The 12,643-nt window shown below is 47.1% G+C and overlaps 2 long non-coding RNA genes across 2 annotated transcripts; one reads left to right on the forward strand and one right to left on the reverse strand.

Annotated features, from left to right (window-relative positions):
- The first annotated feature begins 4,134 nt into the window (after positions 1-4,134).
- On the forward strand, positions 4,135-7,304 carry LOC112074618 (uncharacterized). The gene is made up of 3 exons (XR_002894791.2): positions 4,135-4,269; positions 6,947-7,040; positions 7,179-7,304. It is a non-coding gene; the product is annotated as an uncharacterized lncRNA (long non-coding RNA).
- A 1,231-nt stretch (positions 7,305-8,535) lies between these two features.
- Positions 8,536-12,509, reverse strand: LOC112074616 (uncharacterized). The gene is made up of 7 exons (XR_002894789.1): positions 12,419-12,509; positions 11,217-11,294; positions 10,991-11,093; positions 10,785-10,843; positions 10,200-10,318; positions 9,942-10,073; positions 8,536-8,599 (listed from the first exon to the last, which is right to left on the reverse strand). It is a non-coding gene; the product is annotated as an uncharacterized lncRNA (long non-coding RNA).
- Between the last annotated feature and the right edge of the window lie 134 nt (positions 12,510-12,643).

Below are 12,643 nucleotides of genomic sequence, written 5' to 3' on the forward strand. Positions count from 1 at the left end.
AAAACCAATCCCTCCCTCTCCTCTCCTCAAACCAATCATTCCTCTCTTCTTCTTCAACTCCTCCTCTCTCATCCAATCCTCTCTCTCTTCAAACCAAATACTTCTCCTACTCTCAACAATCTGTCTCTTCCAAACCAATTCTCAACCAATATCTTCTCTCACATTCTCCTCTCTCTCCAAACAATTCTCCTTCCTTACTCCTCAAACCAATCTCTCCTGCTCTTCAATCCTCATCCTCTCCCTCTCTCTCCTTCAAACAATCATCCCTCTTTTTTCTCTCTCACTTCTTTCCTCAATCCTCTTCTCTCCTCACAGTCCTTCTTCACTCTTTCCTCTCCTCACCTTCCAAACTCCTCCTATCCTCTTCTCCAACCATCTTCTTCCTCTCCTCTCCAAAAATTCTTTCTCTCAACATCTCCCTCATCTCTCCTCTTCCTCTCACTTTCTCCTCCTCCTCCTCCTCTCTTCCTTCTCTTCTCTCCTCCTCTGCCTCTTTCTCTCCCAAACTCCAATCTCTCTCTCTCCTCTCCTCTCTCCTCTCCTCCAACGATCATCTTTCTCCTCTCAACTCAACATGCTCCTCAACAATCCTCTCTCTATTAGGGAACATGGAAGTTGGGAGGATGCCATTGCCAGACTAATGAGAAATAGGAACTCAGTCTTGGTATATTCTTTTTATTGCGCTGATGACAAAGACCTCCAATTCACCACATCATTCACGTAGGTTGGCGTCAACAAGAGCCTCATCTTGAACACACCTACTCCCATACATGACTGTCAACATGCAAATACTTGAACACATACCCTCAGGACTACGCAATACACTTGACCCCACACCCCATCACATATGTCAATGCACATACATGAACACACCTACCCCCATCACATGCAAATCCACACTTGAACACACCTACACCCCATCACATGACAGTACACATGCACCATACACTTGAACACATAACATCACATACTCATGTCACGATGCACAGTACACTTGAACACCCTAACTCCCATCAAATGACGTCACATTGACATAATGACACACTACTATGATGAAATGGAATACCTATAGAGGTCTACGGCATTTTCTTTCCTTCAATTTGTTTGTGTAAAAGTGGGATTGGAATATAAGTAAGTCAAAAGTTTGGACCACACTACTCATTCAAGGGTTTTTCTTTATTTGTAACTATTTTCCTTTATTGTAAAATAGTGGAAGTCATCAAAACTATGAATAACACATATGGAATCTTGTAGTAACAAAAAGGTGTTAAACAAATCAAATATATTTTAGACTTAGATTCTTCAAAGTAAGCCACCTTTGCCTTGATGACAACTTGTACACTTTCTTTTTGCCAATGCAAGTCTTATGTTTGGTGCAAATCCAAACTCATCACTGAGTAAACTGTCCTCCCTTTTGCAAGCCTGGTGGTTGGCTGCACTCATGGTATGGGTTGCTTGCATCGGCAAAGATGACGTTTTCAGGATGAAAACGAAACTGGATGAGCTAAGAAAGGCAAAATCTAAGTTCAGTCGGCTTTAACGCAGACACTGGAGAGAGGTGGCGGTAGCTAGTGGTTAGAGGAGGCAGGTAGCCCATAGTGGGTTAGAGGAGGGAGGTAGCCTAGTGTTAGAGGAGGTAGGTAGCCTAGTGGGTTAGAGGAGGCAAGTAGCTGTGGTTAGAGACAGAGCTAGGGAGCGGTAGCCTAGTGGTTAGAGGCGAGCTAGTGTAGCGGAGCGTGTAGGGCAATCCTAGTGGTTGAGGAGGCAAGAGCAGGTGTAAGAGGCAGTGCCTAGAGGCGGCTAGTGGTTAAGAGAGGCAGGCTAGCCCTAGTGTTTAGAGGAGGCAAGTTAGCCTAGTGGTTAGAGGAGTAGCTAGTTGTAGGCAGTCTAGTGGTTAAGATGCGAGGTGTAGGGAGAGGAGGAGCTGGGTAGTGAGGTAGTGGTAGCGGTAGTAGTGTTGAGGGCGTAGCCAGTGGTTTCAGGCAGTAGCCTAGTGGTTAGAGGAGGCAGGTAGCCCATAGTGGTTAGAGGAGGTGTAGCTGTAAGGCGGTAGCTCTGTGAGACCCTGGGTTAGAGAGGCAGGTAGCCTAGGTGAGGCGACTAGTGGTTAGAGGCGGTAGGTGGACAGGTAAGCCTAGTGGTTCAGAGTAGAGTGGCTAGGTAGCGGACTAGTGGTTAGAAGGTAGCAGGTAGGGGCAGGTAGCTAGTGGTTAGTGTCTGTCTGTCTGTGCGTGTCCTCCCAGCCATGTAGAGCGTATGAACAGTTCATGATAGACGTGGCCAGGCTGATCCGCACCGACCGCAGCCTAGTGGTCAACGAGACCCAAATCAGAGAGGAGGTCACCAGGGTCATTGAGCTGGAGAGGGAGATCGCCAACGTAAGTTCAACACTTACGCTCTAGGAAAACCCTGCTTTACTTACTTTAGTTTTGTAACTTCAGTCCCTAACCTGCTCTCCATCACTGTGTTTATGAAGCCAGACCTCAGTCCCTAACCTCCTCTCCATCACTGTGTTTATGAAGCCAGACTTCAGTCCCTAACCTCCTCTCCATCACTGTGTTTATGAAGCCAGACCTCAGCCTTTAACCTCTCCATCACTGTGTTTATGAAGCCAGACTTCAGCACCTAACCTCTCCATCACTGTGTTTATGAAGCCAGACCTCAGTCCCTAACCTCCTCTCCATCACTGTGTTTATGAAGCCAGACTTCAGCACCTAACCTCCTCTCCATCACTGTGTTTATGAAGCCAGACCTCAGCCCCTAACTACCTCTCCATCACTGTGTTTATGAAGCCAGACCTCAGCCTCTAACTACCTCTCCATCTTACTAGTTGTTGTGTTAACCAGGGGACGCTGGTTCATACCAGTTGTGTTAACCAGGGGACGCTGGTTCTTACCAGTTGTGTTAACCAGGCGACGCTGGTTCTTACCAGTTGTGTTAACCAGGCGACGCTGCTTCTTACCAGTTGTGTTAACCAGGCGACGTTGGTCCTTACCAGATGTTGTGTTAACCAGGCGGCGCTGGTTCTTACCAGTTGTGTTAACCAGGCGGCGCTGGTTCTTAACAGTTGTTGTGTTAACCACTCGCTTTCTATACAAATTTGTAACAGATCCCTGTGTTTCCCATAGCTCAGTGCTCCACTGCTGCCTTTTACAGGACAATCAATCTGCTCTAGTACTGATATTTACAGGGTAGGGACCCTGGTCCTCCAAACACGCTGTTGGTGTGTGTGTGTGTGTATGTGTGTGTGTGTGTGTGTGTGTGTGTTTATTGAAGACAGACATTTATGATGGGACAGCAGTGCTGTTTTTGACAATTGGACTGTGTGACAGCCAGGGCAGATCGTCAAGCCCAACCTATTTAATGCTTAGTTTGATATATGAGTTAATGATGTTGAGCTGAATTTGGCAAATTGTGCTCCTCTCCCTTTCTCTCTCTCCCTTTTCGCTCTCTCTTCCCAGGCAACTGACTCCCAGAGGACCGCTAACAACCGGTTTTCTCCTCCTACAAAAAAAGGGCTGTGGTGTTCTCAATACTAACTTAGCCTGGAGGTCGACACCAAGTAAGAGAACCTCAATGTGTTTTGGTCTGTATCGTTAAGTGTGTCTGATAAAACCCCTGCTCTCTGGTGATGATAAACCCTCCTCCTCATGATGATATAACCCCTCCTCTCAGATGATGATGATAACCCCTCCCTCAGATGATGATAAAACCCTCCTCTCAGAATGAACTGATCGATAAACCCCTCCTCTCAGGTGATGATGATAGAACCCTCTCTCAGATTGAGATAAACCCTCTCTTAGGGTGATGATGATAAACCCGCTCTCTCAGCCTCCTCAAGGTGATGACTGGATAACACTCCTTTCTCTCCCAGATGTATAATGAACTCGTATGAGACAGATGCGGGTTGAAGCTCAGAGCGCAAGCAGATTTTTAATTCAAGTGACGATGAGGAGGAGGCAGGTAGAAAGGTCAGGGGGAGGCAGGTGGTCAATCGGTAGGTCCAAAAATGGCCAACAGTACAGGCAGGGAATAGGAATAAGGATTGTGACTTGAGGCAGTGCAAAAACGATCATGACACGGGATGCGATAAACCCTCCTCTCAGATGATGATGAAACCCCTGCTGGCTCAGGTGTTTGACTGGAGTTACTTCACCAGGAAGATCAATGGGGACTGTCGGCATCACTGTGCCTGAACAGAGAGTGTCATCAACTACGCACCTAACTACTACAGACGACTCAACCTATCCTAGCCAAGAACACTAAGAGGTGAGAACATGACTCAACCCTATCCTAGCCTTGTACACTGACAACATTGACTCAACCTATCCTAGCTGGTTACCATGACAACAATTGATCAACCATCTAGCCTGACACTGAACTGTAACCCTATACCTAGCCTTTACACTGACAACATTGACTCAACCCTATCCTAGCCTTGTACATGAGAATTGACTCAACCTATCCTAGCCAAGTACAGCTGAAACATTGCTCAACCCTATCACTACTGTACACTGAGGAACATTGACTCAACCCTAATACTCGCCTTGTAACCTGGAACATTGACTCACCTATCCTAGCACTGTACACTGAGAACATTGACTCAACCCTATCCTAGCCACTGACAGCTGGGAACATTGACTCAACCTATCCTAGCCTTGTACACTGTGAACATTGACTCAACCCTATCCTAGCCTTGTACACTCTGAGAACATTGACAACCCTATCTAGCCTTGTATCACTGAGAAATTGACTCAACCCTATCCTAGCCAAGTACACTGAGAAATCTTGACTCAACCCTATCCTAGCCATGTACACTGAGGACATTGACTCAACCCCTATCTAGCCTTTACACTGAGACAATTGACTCAACCCTTATCCTAGCCTTGTACACTGGAACATTGACTCAACCCTATCCTAGCCGTACACTGAGAGACATTGACTCAACCCTATCCTAGCCGTACACTGAAATTGACTCAACCTTATCCTAGCCTTTGCACAACTGAACATTGACTCAACCCTATCCTAGCCTTGTACACTGAGGCATTGACTCAACCCTATCCTAGCCTTGTACACTGAAGACATTGACTCAACCCTATCCTTAGCCTTGTACACTGAGGACATTGACTCAACCCTATCCTGCCTCCTTGTACACTGAGGACATTGACTCAACCCTATCCTAGCCTGTACACTGAGGACATTGACTCAACCTATCCTAGCCTTTGTACACTGAGAACATTGACTCAACCCTATCCTAGCCTGTACACTGAGGACTATTGACTCAACCCTATCCTAGCCTTGTACACTGTGAACATTGACTCAACCCTATCCTAGCTTGTACAATGAGACATTGACTCAACACTATCCTAGCCTTGTACAATGAGAACATTGACTCAACCCTATCCTAGCCTTGTACACTGTGAACATTGACTCAACCCTATCCTAGCCTTGTACAATGAGAACATTGACTCAACCCTATCCTAGCCTTTACACTGACAACATTGACTCAACCCTATCCTAGCCTTTTACACTGACAACATTGACTCAACCTATCCTAGCCTTGTACACTGAGAACATTGACTCAACCCTATCCTAGCCTTGTACACTGAGGACATTGACTCAACCCTATCCTAGCCTTTTACACTGAGGACATTGACTCAACCCTATCCTAGCCTTGTACACTGAGAACATTGACTCAACCCTATCCTAGCCTTGTACACTGAGGACATTGACTCAACCCTATCCTAGCCTGTACACTGAGGACATTGACTCAACCCTATCCTAGCCAACTACACTGACAACATTGACTCAACCCTATCCTAGCCTTGTACACTGAGGACATTGACTCAACCCTATCCTAGCCTTGTACACTGAGGACATTGACTCACCCTATCCTAGCCTTGTACACGTGAGGACATTGACTCAACCTATCCTAGCCTTGTACACTTGGACATTGACTAACCCTATCCTAGCCTTGTACACTGAGACATTGACTCAACACTATCCTAGCCTTGTACACTGAGACATTGACTCAACCCTATCCTAGCCTTGTACACTGAGAACATTGACTCAACCCTATCCTAGCCAAGTACACTGAGGACATTGACTCAACCACTATCCTAGCCTTGTACACTGAGGACATTGACTCAACACTATCCTAGCCTTGTACACTGAGAACATTGACTCACCCTATCCTAGCCAGTACACTGAGGACATTGACTCAACCCTATCCTAGCCTTGTACCTGAGGACATTGACTCAACCCTATCCTAGCCAAGTACACTGACAACATTGACTCAACCCTATCCTAGCCTTGTACACTGAGAACATTGACTCAACCCTATCCTAGCCTTGTACACTGAGGACATTGACTCAACACTATCCTAGCCTTGTACACTTTGGACATTGACTCAACACTATCCTAGCCTTGTACACTGACAACATTGACTCAACCTATCCTAGCCTTGTACTAGGAGACATTGACTCAACCCTATCCTAGCCTTGTACACTGTGAACATTGACTCAACCAACTAGCCTTGTACACTGAGGACATGGACTCAACCCTATCCTAGCCTTGTACACTGAGGACGATTGACTCAAACCCTATCCTGGCCTTTACACTGAGAACAACGACTAACACCTATCTGCTAGCTTGTACACTGAGGACATTGACTCAATCCTATCCTAGCCTTGTACACTGAGGACATTTGACTCAAACCCTATCCTAGCTTGTACACTGAGGACATTGACTCAAACCCTATCCTAGCCTGACACTGAGGACGATTGACGATCAACCCTGAATCCCTGAGCTTGTACACTGAGAACATTGAGAAAAGCACATCGTTATAATGTGATGATAAGCGTCAGTCTTTCAAACATTCTAATGTCTAGTACATTGTAGATCAACTGTAGTTGCTGGTGTAGTGTTTCCATGTTGTTGTTTCCAGAGACCTGCAGAACTACATTGTGTGGCGTTTCGTCATGAACATGGTGGTGGGTCTGAGCAGGCAGTACAGGGACACCAGGAAAGCCTTCCGCAAGGTACAGACACGCCATCTACTCGTCCTTTCACTCTCACCTCCCCCCTTTCTCTCTACTCCGTCTTCTCGTCCTACATCTCACTATCTCTCTGGTGTGTGATGTCATCYGTGTGAGCCATGCCCTGCTGCCTCCCTGCAGGCGCTGTACGGTACCACGTCGGAGGCGGCGGTGTGGCGGCAGTGTGTCATCTACGTCAACAACAATATGGACAACGCTGTCGGAAGACTGTACGTAGAGGAGGCCTTTTCTGGGGAGAGCAAAGCACTGGTGAGGTTAACAAGGGGGGTGGGGGGAGAGTGTGTGTCCGTGTGTGTGTGTGCGTGTGTGTGTCCATAAGCCTGTTCAGATCACCCAGATCACCCATACCATTGAGTTTATGCTCACACAGATTGTGATCCAAACACATATTTTCTATGAAACGTTTAGTCAGGCCCGTGACACATACACAGCTATTTTAAGCTCATTTTAAGGTCACTCTAAAGCATTGTTTTCCTTAACATTCTGAAAGGAGAGATGCCTATCACATTCTGTTCCAGAGGAACCTGGGCTGAGATCCACAATAGGGACATTATCACTACATGCTGATCTGTTTACTGGTCCTGAAATCATTTTTAAACAAAAAAAAAAAAAAAAAACACACTTTAACCCTCTCTGGCCTGAAATCATTATAACACCCACTTTAAAAACTCTCTGGCCTGAAATCATTACAAAACCACATCAAATCCTCTCTGGCCTGAAAATTATTACAACACCACTTTAACCCTCTCTGGCCTGAAATCATTACAACACCACTTCAAACCTCTCTGGCCTAAATCATTACAACACCAACTTTAACCCTCTCTGGCCTGAAATCATTACAACACCACTTCAAACCTCTCTGGCCTAATCATTCACAACACCACTTTAACTCTCTGGCTGAAATCATCACAACACCACTTCAAAACCTCTCTGGCCTAAATCATTACAACACCAGTCTTTAATACTTGACAATAGATAGATAGGTACTTTATTTAACACCAATCACATCAGATGATCTCAGACTCTCCTACCTTCTAATAAACGTGTTTAAAGTAAAGCATTAAGAAGTGTTCTGCATCCCTCTGTCATCACTTTGTCTTCCCTCTGGACACTAACCCGAGACGCCTGGTCGGCCAATCACATTGCTCATTACTCACACCATGCTCCGGGAGCATGTCTAATGGTTCAATCAGGAGAGCTGGCACGAGGACATGGTAATTAGTCATGTTACTGGCAGATGCCATTTACCCACAAGTCCATCCGATCTCATTCCATCTCACAACATGTCACTCAGACGTTATAGCTAATCATCAAATGTTAAAACAAGGTAGATACGAGGGAGAAATAGAGAAAATGGTGTAACATTTACTGGAATCCATTCTTGCCTGCGGGTTAAAGGACTCTGTCTCCATAATGTGTTGTGCATATCTTTTAAAGCTGTAGAGATGTCTCTTTCTACAGTGTGCAATTCCTACCGTGGTATGACTGGCGGATGCCTCCATTGTCTGCGATGTTCTCTCCCAGATGTTATTCCCATTGAGCTGCTTACACAAAACAAAAAAGACAGATGAATACGGCCTGTAATTTAGAGCTGTATTTCAGCAGTTCTACATCCCATTCCAGGGAAACCATTTCCACGCTGCAGGTAAAAGACGTTTTTTTCTTCAGAGCATAGAACAAATGCTATTGTTCACCGGCAACGAGTCAAGGGAGACAGGAGATGAAGCAGACGTGACGAGACAGAGGGGTATAAATGTGAACCCAGCACTCATTTGCTGGAAAAGAAAGGAGAGAAAACAGATTAAAATAAGAAAAAGGAGAGGAGAGGCGAGGGGAGGCGAGGGGAGGAGAGGCAGAGAGCAGGCGAGGGGAGGAGAGGGGAGAAGAGGGATGAGAGGCGAGGGAGGCGAGGGAGGCGAAGAGGAGGCGAGGAGGAGAGGGGAGGAGAGCGAGGGGAGGAGAGGCGAGGGGAGGGAGGCGAGGGGAGGGGAAGCGAGGGGAGGAGAGGCGGGGAGGCGAGGGGAGGCGAGGGAGGCGAGGGGAGGCGAGGGGAGCGACGGCGAGGGGGCGAGGGAGGAGAGGCGAGGAGAGGCGAGGGGAGGCGAAGGGAGGCGAGGGGAGGAGAGGGAGGAGAGGCGAGGGGAGGAGAGGCGAGCGAGGGGAGGGAGAGAGGCGAGGGGAGCGAGGGGAGTGAGGGAGGAGAGGCGAGGGGAGAGAGGCGAGGGAGGAGAGCGAGGGGAGGAGAGGCGAGGGGAGGCGAGGGAGGGAGCGAGGGAGGAGAGCGAGGAGAGAGGCGAGGCGAGAGAGGCGAGGAGAGGCGAGGGGAGGCGAGGGAGGCGAGGGAGAGAGGCGAGGGGAGCGAGAGGGAGGAGAGGCGAGGGGAGGCGAGGGAAGAGAGGCGAGGGAGGCGAGGGGAGGGGAGGCGAGAGAGGCGAGGGGAGAGAGGCGAGGGGGAGAGAGGCGAGGGGAGGAGAGCGAGGGAGGCGAGGGGAGGAGAGGGGAGGAGAGGGAGGGGAGGAGAGGGAGGAGAGGGGAGAGGAGAGCGAGGGGAGGAGAGGCGAGGGAGGCGAGGGGAGGAGAGGGGAGGAGAGGGGAGGGGAGGAGAGGGGAGGAGAGGCGAGGGGAGGCGAGGGAGGGGAGCGAGGGAGGGGAGGAGGAGAGAGGGAGAGAGGAGAGGAGAGGGGAGGGAGGAGAGGGGAGGAGAGGGGAGGAGAGGGGAGGAGAGGCGAGGCGAGGATAGGCAAGGGAGGCAAGGGGAGGCGAGGGGAGGAGAGGGGAGGCGAGGGGAACGAGGGGAGGCGAGGGGAGGAGAGGAGCGAGGGAGGAGAGGAGGCGAGGGGAGAGAGGGGAGGCGAGGGGAGGCGAGGGGAGAGTTAAACATACATTCAGTCCGTTGGCCAGGTCCCAGGAGAAGCTTCCATACTGGTCCACCATGCACTTGGACAGATTCACAAATTCTGGGTGGAGCTGGCGTCCACCAATCCTTCAGGTCACCATCTTTATCATAGTTACGACCTGGCAACCAGACAAACAAACTCTGTTTAGGACAGCTGACCAGCTAGTCCACATGTCATGAAACAGCACTTTGAATTGGGACTGTCCATTCTAAGAAGCTAATTCCATGTGCGAGAGAGTCCTTACCGTTGTCATCGAACCCGTGTGTGATCTCAGTCCGATCACCATGCCGATACCGCCAAAGTTCAGAGACTTGGTCTGGCCCTTACCGAAGAACGGAGGCTGTAGGATGCCAGCTGGGAACACTGAGGAAAGGAGGAGGAGGGGAGATAGAAAGGATCTCACATCTTTCACCTTCAGAGTGATGGAGAAGACAGTAGAGGTGATGGGAGAAACAGTAAGGTGAGGAGAAGACAGTAGAGTGATGGAGAAGACAGTAGAGGTGATTGGAGGTGACAGTAGAGATGACAGTAGAGTGACAGTAGAGGTGATTGGAGGACAGTTAGAGATGATTGGAGGTGACATAAGGTGATTGGAGTGACAGTAGAGGTGACAGTAGAGGTGACAGATAGAGGGTGATTGGAGATGACAGTAGAGTGACAGTAGAGGTGATTGGATAGAGTGACAGTAGAGGTGAGGTGGAATGACGAAGTAAGTGACAGTAGAGGTGATTGGAGGTTACAGTAGAGGTGATTGGAGGTGACAGTAGAGTGAATACAGTAGAGTGACAGTAGAGGTGATTGGAGGTTACAGTAGAGATGACTCAGTTACCTATTTGGTTTTTGCTTGAGGAGTAGAAGGCGTTGACAACGGCTGCTCCTGTTACCCATCTGGGGATGAGGCACGAAGACGTTTCACAACAATATTGAATAGAGGAGTTCATAATTAATCAGAAGTTAATCACTACTGTAATATTAGTTCTGTGGCTGCTATTTTAGCCAGCGCTGACAATGGGTTTCGGAAAGGCAGGATCTTACTCTTCTTTGTTAACTTTGACCCGTAGCTTCCTCAGACGTTTCCTCTGACGTACTCCAGGTTCTGAAGGATATTCTCAAAGTACTCCTCTGCACTGTAGCTCAACTAACACACACACACACACAGTGTCAATGACAGATATCCGATATGATAGTTTGAACGCTGTGTCCAATGTATCACGTCTACTGACGAAATGCAATATCATGTTCTTTCACCTTTAACACTCACATTTTTATACTCGTTGTTCAGGTAAGTGTCATTCTTGATGTTGTCGGAGTAGCCAATCCGCTCGCGGATAGCTTGTGCCTACAGATTTGAAGAGTTTGAGGGGAATAACCAGTGGTGTAAAGTTGTTAGGTAAAAATCCTTTAAAGTACTACTTAAGTAGATTTTTGGGATATCTGTACTTAACTTTACAATTTATATTTTTTGCCAACTTTAACTTTTACATCATTACATTCCGAAAGAAAATAATGTACTTTTTACTCCATACATTTTCCATGACACCAAAAAGTACTTGTTTACATTTTGACAAGAAAATGGTCTAATTCACACACTTATCAAGAGAACATCCCTGGTGTCCCTACTGAGTGATCTGGCAGACTCACTAAACACAAATGCTTCGTTTGTAAATGATGTCTGTGTGTTGGAGTGTCCCTGGCTACTGTCAATTTTAAAAAAATACAAAGAATTGTGCCGTACAAGGAATTTGAAATGGTTTATACTTTTTACTTTTGATACTTAAGTATATTTAAAACCATTTTCTTTTTACTTTTAATCAAGTAGTACTTTACTGGGTGACTTTCACTTTTACGCAAGTATGACAATTGAGTACTTTTCCACCACTGTGAATAACAAAACAGAATGTATGAATAGAGCTTGTGATTGTAACAGTTGACAGAGGTAAACAGAGACAGGTAAAACAGAGACAGTAAAACAGAGACAGGAAAACAGAGGACAGGTAAAACAGAGACAGGTAAAACAGAGACAGGTAAACAGAGACAGGTTAAACAAGAGACAGGTAAAACAGAGACAGGTAAAAACAGAGAGACAGGTAAAACAGAGACAGGTAAAACAGAGACAGGTTAAACAGAGACAGGTTAAACAGAGACAGGTAAAACAGAGACAGGGTAAAACAGAGACAGGTTAAACAGAGACAGGTTAAACAGAGACAGGTAAAACAGAGACAGGTTAAACAGAGACAGGTAAAACAGAGACAGGTAAAACAGAGACAGGTAAAACAGAGACAGGTAAAACAGAGACAGGTTAAACAGAGACAGGTAAAACAGAGACAGGTAAAACAGAGACAGGTAAAACAGAGACAGGTAAAACAGAGACAGGTAAAACAGAGGGACAGGCTAAAACAGAGACAGGTAAAACAGGTCAGCCTGAGGTCAACAGGTAGAAATGAAATGGCAGGTGAGTCTCACCTTCTCCTCAGCAGCCTTCTTGGTCTCTACATCCATCATCTTAGGTGGTCTAAGTTACTGATGAACACCTCCCGTATCACAGAGATCATCTCTTCCACTAACACACAACACACACACACAACACACACCACACACACACACAACACACACACACACACACACACACACACACACACAACACACAACACACACACACACACACACACACACACACACACACACAAC

The sequence above is a fragment of the Salvelinus sp. IW2-2015 genome, unplaced genomic scaffold, assembly GCF_002910315.2.
Source record: "Salvelinus sp. IW2-2015 unplaced genomic scaffold, ASM291031v2 Un_scaffold2719, whole genome shotgun sequence".
Taxonomy (NCBI): Eukaryota; Metazoa; Chordata; class Actinopteri; order Salmoniformes; family Salmonidae; genus Salvelinus; species Salvelinus sp. IW2-2015.